The sequence below is a fragment of the Pinus tabuliformis genome, chromosome 5_2 (assembly GCF_031772625.1).
Source record: "Pinus tabuliformis cultivar Carrire ecotype Pingquan chromosome 5_2, CPIR1, whole genome shotgun sequence".
Classification (NCBI taxonomy): Eukaryota; Viridiplantae; Streptophyta; class Pinopsida; order Pinales; family Pinaceae; genus Pinus; species Pinus tabuliformis.
Genome location: NC_142306.1, coordinates 81,591,046 through 81,601,785, shown reverse-complemented (window position 1 = coordinate 81,601,785; position 10,740 = coordinate 81,591,046). Strand labels below are relative to the sequence as shown.

At 35.0% G+C, this 10,740-nt stretch overlaps 1 pseudogene; it reads right to left on the bottom strand.

Annotated features, from left to right (window-relative positions):
• Positions 1-1,582: 1,582 nt before the first annotated feature.
• LOC149157637 (serine hydroxymethyltransferase 3, chloroplastic-like) overlaps positions 1,583-10,740 on the bottom strand; it is a 44,571-nt pseudogene continuing 35,413 nt past the window's right edge.

Here is a 10,740-nt window from a genome sequence, read left to right as displayed (position 1 = left end):
TAGGAATTCCATTTGCTGGGAAGGAGATGCTGGATTGGAGCCCTCTGGGTTGTATCTCTTCCTGAACCTTGTTATTCATCAATAAAGCTATCTTGGTTTCTCCTATATGCTGATGTATTTTTGATGTATGAATGCATTAGTATGTTTAGTTTATTTCTAATCCTGAAATAGTTATGAATATGAATCCATGTCTTGTGTAGTGTTCTCTTCTTGTGATCTTGCAGAAACCTCTAGAAGCTGGGCGAGCGAGAAGGCAATTAGCTGGGAACTCTCCAAGAGAAGAGAAGCTGGATCGAGGGACAAACGGAAGACACCGGTCAGTCCACATATCTCTCTCTTCATTCTTAATTCACAAAGGAAGAATACTAGAATAGCTGTCTCTGTTTGTTGCTAAGGCACTGCCACACCTTAGGTGGATAGGATCGTCCTGCATAGGCATTTTTCCCCACAACAAGATTGGAATAGAATTTGTTAATGCCAATGCTAGGAAAGCACATAAATTCAGACAAAATTTAGTTTAAAACATTATTCATCATTATAATATACACATGGAACCAAATCTTACCAGCCTAGTTATCATCGTTGAAGCCCAACCTATTTGTTAATAAATGACACTTCTAATCTTGTGAGCACATCATATATCTAACTAAGATTTTTAGTGCCAACACCAGACAATGGAAATTGGCTAGCAAATGATTCAACTTGCTTTTTGAGATCAATAATGCTATTTCGTAGCTAGAAATTGTTTGACTTAATAAATTCTATAAAATCTTTTAATTTTGTACTTTTCATGGAGCCCTTAGCCTTAATGTCTATCTGCACCTCCTCGTGGATAAAATCTGAAACCTTAATAAAGTCATCCTCAAGAATCCCAGGGTGGTTAATTCAGGGGTCCCTATGCATATACCACCAGGAACCATGACACTTTTATCACCTGAAAATGTAAGGTATTAAAGTAAGCTATATCATCCCATGGAGAAAGGAAAATCAATGAATCCCTTACATCTAAATATACAAAGAAAAATTCATGTAACTTGGTACAAAATTCTTGTTCAGTGTGATAGAAGCAACATCCAAAATGTCCTCTACTCTTGCACCATCAATGCGTTGTCCAAGCTCATTAATATATACCATGTTACGTTCAACCAACTAAATCCAATAGAAATCATTATACAAGTAGGTTGTGTACTCCAACATATGAACAAAGGATCCTTACTAAGGGCCTCAAATCAACTAGAACTAGGTGATTTTCACTACCACCAGACACCAAATTGTAACCCAAATCCATTAGGTCCTTTGCAAGGGCTCGAAAATTTGCTACAACTTACTAAAACTATTTTACCTTTGATAAGAAACAAAATCCATTCAAAAAATAATTCACATGCATGAATTTTACAGAAGCTTAGACATGTGAGAGTGCTACACTTGTAAGTGATAAGCCTTGAACTCTACAGTTACATCCTATTTTAAACAAACAACCAACCCTCCTATGGTATGGTTATGTGGTCCTCCCTACAAAGCCACAAATTATTTCATGTATCTTTTAGAAATGAAATCATACAAAAAATCGATATATCCAATATTATGATATTAATGAGCAAGAGAACAATATAGATGATGGAGGAAAGGAAGGAGAACTCAGATTGACATGTAACCCTGGAAAAACTACATTTTTGATGGTTGTCTCTAGGTCTCCCCCCAATACTGGTTCTTTCCCTAAGAATATCATGCCTCCCCAAGGACCTCGTAAAGACTAAAAATCACAACCCTCCAATACAAAAATATTTCAGAATGAAAAATATCATAAAGATAAAAATGAAAGGAAAAAAGTGAAACAATTGACAAACAATTCAAGGAACATAATGAGTTTCATCGAAGCTTTGATCTAGTAGTGATAAGAAACAAAAAGAACATAAAAAAATGAAAACAAGAAACTGAATCAAAGAACATGTAAGAGAATCAAAAGGAAAATCTACACCTCTTAACTCTATAATCACTCCTCCTATGATGGGAATGGCATATTTGTTTTAGTTCTTCGTCGTTTCTTGAACATTAATGGGATTATTTTTCTTCTACAAGGGGGGAATGTCATAGATAGATAGCGTTAAGATAGATCCAAAAAAATATCCATCTAATATAGTCATAATTTTAATCGAAAGGGTGAAGTGCAGAGAAAATCAATAGCATCAACTCACCTTGTGCGTTGTAGTTGTTACTACATCCAAAAAATAAAATGGACTGGCCATTATAGAAGCAATGATGAGATCATTTATGTGTGCCATGTCCATCATTAAGTATGCCCCAACTGCATTGCCAACTTCCCAAACCAAAAACTTTTTAGTACTAAGAATCATAAAAAATCCAACATTACATACTATAAGAACATATTAATAAAATATGCTAGAACAAACATTGCTGGAAAGAGAAATTTTTGAAAGGACTACCATTATAAGATCTGTAGAAATACCCAGCTCCAATACCTGCCTCATGCGAGGGTAATTAATATCTCGAGGATATGTGCTAGCACCAGCAATGATAAGCTTGATCCTAAAAAGGGTGCCATTCTTCTCAAGCATCTCATATTCAATGAATCCTATAACCCAAGAAAAAAAACCGACCATTAACACTTTGAACACTTCCCCAAAATATTGGTTCAATATTTTTCAATGATGGAACTGTTTCCATCGTAATTATTATTAGACTGGAAATGCGATCTCACCTGTGGACTCATCTAGATTATATGGAATTGATTCAAAGTAAATTGATGTAGAAGATACTCGCTTTTTTGATATCATTAATACATGAGACAGATGCCCTCCATGTGGTAAGTCCAAACCCTAAACATTGCAAAGAAAATTTTCACATGTTACATGCCAATTGGAATGATAGCCTTATTAAAGGAGGTTCATAGTTCAGAACCATACACACCATAATGCGATGATGTGGTTGGAGGAGAGTTGTATAAACAACAAAATTAGCTGGGGATCGATGTAATGGTTGAAAATTAACACCCCATGTATTTTTGTCAAGATGTAATGTTTCTAGGGCCCTTTGCTAGCAGAGCCTCTCACTTTGGTCAATGAATTCATTGCCAGCATATTATATGCATGGCATAAATCCCAACCCAACATAGTAGTGAATAAATATAGAAAAGTGTCCAACAATTTTATCCATCATTGTGATAATAGATACTCATGCAACAACTTCAGGTCTCTACACTATAACTTTGAACCTAGAAACCATTACACACATGTCAAACATTAAAACTAAAAAGTACAGGTCCAAAAGCTAAGAGAAACTGAGTTTAACAAGAAAAAAATACCAAGTGGAAAGAAGAAATTTCCAAGTAGCTCAGACACAATCACAATCATGATGGTGCCATTCTTCACATTCCAAGTTATATCTTCAGGCACTTACCTCTTACCAGGGAGTCCTTCTGAATACTTGTTTGTTAGACATGATCCAACAACTTCCATAACCGCCCATGATGTAAAATTTTCAGAAGAAATAAGTTCCAATCCATTGAATTGCAACTGCTTTTCTTTCTCAATTATCACATTCATTTTAGGATTGAGCTCACTTAAAGGAGGATCTACAAAGCTCTACTTTCCCTCTGCATGGAGTAATTTACAAAATAGATAAAGAAATCATAATAAATTTAGTATCCTCAGTAACTGAGACGTGGTTTGAGAGGAGCATTAACTGTATTATTGAGGCCTACAATTTCTGTTTGCTGGCATCCGAGGGGAATCTAGATCAAGAAAAAAGTCTTTATCAGGCCATTCACTAACCATTAACTCAACAAAAATATAAATAAAACCGAGGTATTTGACATAGTTCATTAAATGAAGATAAGAAGCTTATTTGCAGCAACTCAATTCACAAATAAATCTTCTAAACACCTCCAAGTTAAACTATATTCAACCTTGATCTGTGCTTTCTTCACTTGGTATTCAAATGGTAAGATTATCAAGGATTTCACACAGGCTATCTATACATGTAGCAATTTCAACCAAAAACAAATACATAAATAAATAAATAAATCATAGCATGAATTGTGAACAACATGAACACCTAGGAAGTTGTAGGGTTGCGCTAGCATGAACGCCAAATGATTTCCCATTGTCAATCTTGTTGTGATACAAAAAAGTTTATATGATGAACGCGACCTCAAAGTTTCAAACCTCTTAATTTTCTTCTTTTCTGTTGCCAGGGGACCCCCAAAACTAGTTGTGAAGTTTTGGGCATCAAATTTGCAGTTGTGTTCAAATTATATTGACCCAACAAGCCCATCCCTACTACTCCAATACCCATTATGACCTGCAATGAATATGTTTGCACCTAAAACAAGAGCTATCCTCTGTGCCCACTTCAAAATGTGAAATATAATCAAATATCAGGAGACATGTGAATCCAAAATTTGATGTATTGCGGATAATTCTTTGGTAGAGGTAGACATGAAAGACACCAAAAGTAGCACCGGTTCAAATTTTCCTCTTGCATGTTGCTGACTTGGGTTCGAATCACAGATAATATACAGAAAAAGAATATCACACATGCAGGAGTAGCTGACTTGGGTTCGAATCACATATAATATATAGAATAAGAATATCACACATATTCGCAGATAATATATATAAGAAGAATATCACCTTGGCAAGCACCAACAAATGAAGGCCATGGATAAGTTTTATCAACATCCAGATTGCAACCCACCTTGGAACTTTAACCTTTGGAGTCATTTTTATGCCTTCATATAGGTATTTTATTTGATGATATACCTGAAAAGGAGGGATCTCCTTGTCTACAAAATTGTTATTCCTTCTTTCCTGTCCAAATGGCTCTAAAGGCAATTAGGGGAAATGATCTATGTTATTTGAGTGCTCTATCATCAAACAGTCCAACAAGGAAGCCTCCTACCAAGTACCCTATCCTCAAATAAGGGGAAAATCACAAACTCATGAGGCTTGATTTTGTACTAAGCAACAACAAAATATACAAAATTTCCTTGTGACAGAATTGTTAAGATGGACTCTTCATCTACAAACATTTATCTATCAGAATGAGAAAATCAAAATCAAATTTCTTTCTTATTCCATAGACTCCAACTGCGAGATGAAAAAAAAAAACACATCAAGTTTGTTTACCCCAACATGCCAACAAGTAGCAAGCCCCAACTATATAATATAAGAAAGTAGTAGGTATCCAAAGGCCTGAAGGGGATCTAATGGAAAGAAGTGACCATTGTCAGAAGCCTTCCAATCAATATATAAATATATAAATGTAGATTTATTATTATTTTAATTGGAAATCTTCAATTAAATAATAAAATTTAATTACGTCTCTCCCAATCTAAATTGCTTATTATCATAATTCACTACCTTCATACGTCTTGCATTTTTAACAACGTTGTAACATGTCGATTAATTTCCTTTTTGGTGCAGAATCTCCACCTTTTAGGACAATATGGTGCAGTGGCCCAACCCCTACAGATCATTACGACAAACTAAGAATAACAAAGAATATGAAAGGTTGTACAAACCATCATATTTTTCAAACAACTAATCCAACATCAGTACCTTAACTTTTTCATGAAGATATCATATTGAGAATGTTTGAAAAATGGTGGGAAATCTAGGCAATTACTATCTCTATCTCTCTTCTATGAGGGTTATGTGAAAAGAGTGATAAGATTTCATTGTTTTGAATTTTTTTTGTTAAATCAAAAAAACCAATATTAATGAAGATTTTGGTATTTTATACTAAATTTTGTGAAGTGACTAAATGTAGCTTTAACCATTCACCTTAAGATTTTTTTTACAATATAATTTCCTAAGTCTATTTAATATCTTCATTATCATAAAAACCAACCTATATCCATCTTAACTCCACATCTACCAAACTCTTAGAGGGATGAAATCTATTTATCCATCTCAGCGCTTGGTAGACTTGGTATTAAGATGGATCTAAGCTGATAGAATTTCCCCTTTAAATAGTCTATGCTCACATGAATACCATGGTAGTACCATGGGTCAATACCATGTGTTATCATAAACAAGGAGCTTAAAAACTACTATTAGTAATTTATAAAGATTAATAAAATTAATAATTGATTTTTTTTTTTTTTTTAACCGAGTTAAAATCTTTAAGTGGCATTAAATTACAAGATCCATTTTTATTCTTGATCTACCAAGCCCCGAGAGGGATCACATATTTTTTCACTCTATTCTAGTTTGCATATCACGATATTTGATCCCTCTAGGCGCTTAGTAGATCTAGAGTAAAGATGGATCTATGGTGGTTTAATTCCCCCATTTAAATGGGCTACATTCCACATGAATACCATGGGTCAATACCACGTGCCATATTTATTTGTATTAATACTAATATTAGGGTTAATAATGTTTTTTTTGCATATTTGAAAACAGGGAGCTGTTCACAGAAGAAATTAGGACGATTGGGACCAAATACAACCTCCCAAATCACCTCCCAAACCAGAAAATGGGCAATTGCAAACCAATTTAACATTGAAAGGGCGATTGTAATGGAATATAACCTTCCAAACCAGGCGAATTAGGTCAAATGAGTGTTTTCATAGTTTATCCACCCCATTTTGTTTTGGGCTAAAATGAAAAAAATAATTATTTTTTAAATAAAAGTTGGGGTAACTATATGAAATGGGTGTTTTATAAAAATTTCGCCCCTCTAAAATGAAAAACCCCTTAAATTTCACCCTTGGGATAAAATTCACCCCTAAAATTTACCATGCCACATGTACATAGCACTTCATATCCAACATGTACATAGCACCATCTATGCCCAACACTGCATATGCAATATTCACACAACACTATCTATACCACCTTGTACATAACAACATATACACACACTATATATACACAACACCACATGCACACAACATCAAAGATGCAACATGTACAACATATACAATATATGCACAACGGTAGTAACACACATCCAAAACCACATTATCTCTACCAAGCAACCTTGCTTCCAATTTCTCTCCATCATCCATGCTTATCCTAGCATGATGCACATCACATTGTTTTCATTTTGCTGATGTATCTCTTAGCATTAGCCTGTCCATAACATAAACATAGACATAGTATAATAACATAATATCAATTCATATCCACATGATGTTGGCCTCAGAGATCTGTCAGGATACTCTTCCACTTGATTCCTCATGAACCAAGAATCTCTTCATGTTATTCACCTACATAAGCAATCATTTGTCCAAAAGAATGATCCTTGGTGACCCTGTCAGACAGTGACATAGATACATAGATACATGCATATATAGCATTAGCACAAAACAATCATGATCTCATCAGAAAACGACATACCTACATACATACATGTATACATATATATACATCGACACAATCATTATCACAACATAATTACCAGATACCATAAAGTCAAGGTTAAGTTGTGAAACACATGTAAAACATCAAGAACAACAATTCCTAGCATAGTTAAGGCATCCGGTGCCTCAAATCTATTTACTTTACATTTCTTAATTACTTTTCTCATGATGTCCCAACATTGTCCATTTACACCAATGGACCCAACCAATCCAACTAGTTGTTATAAGCTTCCCTTCAACTGCCCTTATACATGCATTGAGCTTCATCCAGGCCTTACATCACCTGTTGGGTTTGATTCCATTAACTTTTGGCTCCATTAACTTTCCTCTTTCCCAAGCAATTTGTTAGGCCCCTATACTACTAGTGTAACCCCTTATTGTTATAAGTACAACCCCCTTATTATATTGTTGTACCCATGTAGTCCCCATATTGTTACTATTGTGCCCCATAGAAGCCCACTATTGTTATTATTGTGCCCTTACATTATTATTGTTATGTCGGCTCTGATTATATTATGATCCCTTAGACTCATATATATAGAAAGGAGGTCATGTCATTTGTATCATCCAAGAATTGTTCATTTATGTAATGTAAAGGAGGTTGCCCCCTCGAAGAGGCTGAATTCTAAAGCGTTGATCTATCTTTTCTATCTTTGTGAGTTGGTTTCATAACATTTGGTATTAGAGCTTTGGATTCTAGGGTTTCGCTACTCCAAATAGGTCATCATGGCATTTGTGGTATAACTATTTTTCTGTGACGTTTCAGAAGCTAAAAAAAAAACCCATTTTGGTTGAAATTGTTCTAAACCTCGGGTCTGAAATTTAGAGCATTTCGCACTATATGTGCAGAGATATGATCTGAGGAATTTGGCCTTTTTGTAGACTCCCGAATTAAATTCCAAACAGGTGACCTGGGGAAAATAGTAATAACTTTTTTTTTGTGCATCAGATTGAAATTTTGTAAGAAGTTACAGAAAGAGGACAGACTGTAGTTTCCTGTGTATATTTTTTAGATCCTAAGGTAAAAACCGTGACATGTGGAACTTCATACAAGTTCGCTCTTTTGTGGATCAGACTGGTGGCATTGGAAAGAGGACGCAGAGAGCTACTGCAGGTCTCGATTTCTGAATTAGAATATCTAACATTACAGAGTTAAAGTCGTTTCAAGATCGAGATCCTAAAATCAAGAAAAAGCGAGATGAGGAAGTTTGATGGCAAGGATTCGATAAATTGGATACTACAGATGGAGCAATATTTTGATCTACATGGTGTGCCACTATTACAAAAGGTATGTATTGCATATTCATATTTAGAACTAGATCAATTTTTATGGTATAAATGGCTTTGTTCTCATAAGAAACTTGTTACATGGTCAATTTTCACGGAGGAAATGGTAGCACATTATGAGGATACAAAGAGAAACACCTTCTGTAGCTAATTGATAAATCTCAAACAAAAGTGTTCAATGGAAGAGCACATTGAGGACTTTCAAAAATTGAATATAAGGGAAAATGATATTCCAGAGAAGCAGAGGATTGATGTCTCCATAGGGACTTTAAAGGATAACATTCAACATGAGGTTCGTCTTTGGGACCTTGATTCATTGGAGAAGGCATTCACGTTGGCAAGAAAAGTGGAAAGCAAAATTATGGAAACAATGAATTCTACCCCTCACAACTATAAACATGGAAGTGTTATTTCTCCTAGCCTTCCACAACCTACAAGGGTGACACCACGACAATTGGAAGAAAAAAGAGAAAAAGGGCTTTGTTACAATTGTGATAGCAAATGCACTAAAGGTCATAAGTGTGCTGAGAAGAAATTATTTTACATAGATTATGAAGAGGAGGAAGAAAATGATCAAGAAACATCAAAAGAAGAGGATATACACCAGGAACCAACCCTAGAGAAAGAAGAAATGAATCCGACCATATCTTGTAAAGCATTGGCAAGAATTAACACTCCTCAAACTCTCAAGATAGAAGGACATATCAAGAAGAAAAATGTTCAAGAAGTGAAAGATCACATTGAGAAAGAAGAAATGAATCCAACCATATCTTGTAATGCATTGGCCGGAATTACCACTCTTCAAACTATCAAGATAGAAGGACATATCAAGAAGAAAAATGCTCAAGAAGTGAAAGATCACATCGAGCATCAAGAAATGAATCCGACCATATCTTGTAAAGCATTGGAAGAAATTACCACTCTTCAAACTCTAAAGATAGAAGGACATATCAAGAAGAAAAAGGTTCAAGTAGTGAAAGTTCACATCGAGCATCAACAAAAAGTTCTCCAACTTTTAAAGGATAACGCCACTTTGGTGCAGAATCGAATGAAAAAATAGGTAGATCAACATCGCAGTGAAAAATGTTTTGATGTAGGTGACTGGGTATTTTTACGGCTACATCTCAAGCAAGATGTTTATGAGAAGGAAATGTTGGCAATACTACATGCACTTAAGAAATGGCGACCTTACCCAATGGGAAGACATTTCAAGGTAAAAATGGATCATGATAGTCTTAAATACTTTTTAGAACAAATATTATCTTTAGAAGAACAGAAAAAATGGGTCACAAATATGTTGTAGATGCACTCTCAAGAAAGGATGAGGATGTGGAAGCATTGTTTTGTGCTATTTCTATTATAAAATCAGATTGGCTAAATGAAGCAAGGGATGAATGGAAGAAGGACGAAGAAGTGTGGCCACTCATTCAAAAGTTGCAGAAGATCCCAATTCAAACAATATTGCCAGAACTTGAAGAGGAAGGAAAAATCATATTGGAAGCTAGAGCAGTCACAGAAACAAGAACCCAACAACTACGAAATTGATTAATTTCAGTGTATCTCTTCAAGTGGAAGAACTTACCCGCTGAAGATTCCACATGGAAGGACAAGAATTTTTTTACAGAAGCATCAAGAACTACTCAAGCGTTGAGGACAACACTTTTTGAAGGAGAGGGGCATGTTAGGCCCCTATACTACTAGTGTAACCCCTTATTGTTATTAGTACAACCCCCTTATTATATTTTTGTACCCATGTAGTTCCCATATTGTTACTATTGTGCCCCATAGAAGCCCACTATTGTTATTATTGTGCCCTTACATTATTATTGTTATGTCGGCTCTGATTATATTATGATCCCTTAGACTCCTATATATAGAAAGGAAGTCATGTCATTTGTATCATCCAAGAATTGTCCATTTATGTAATGTAAAGGAGGTTGCCCCCTCAAAGAGGTTGAATTATAAGGCATTGATCTATCTTTTCTATCTTTGTGAGCTAGTTTCATAACACAATTCCCTAGACTCAAAACATAAAAGGTAAGCACAATAAAAAAAACAAGAAG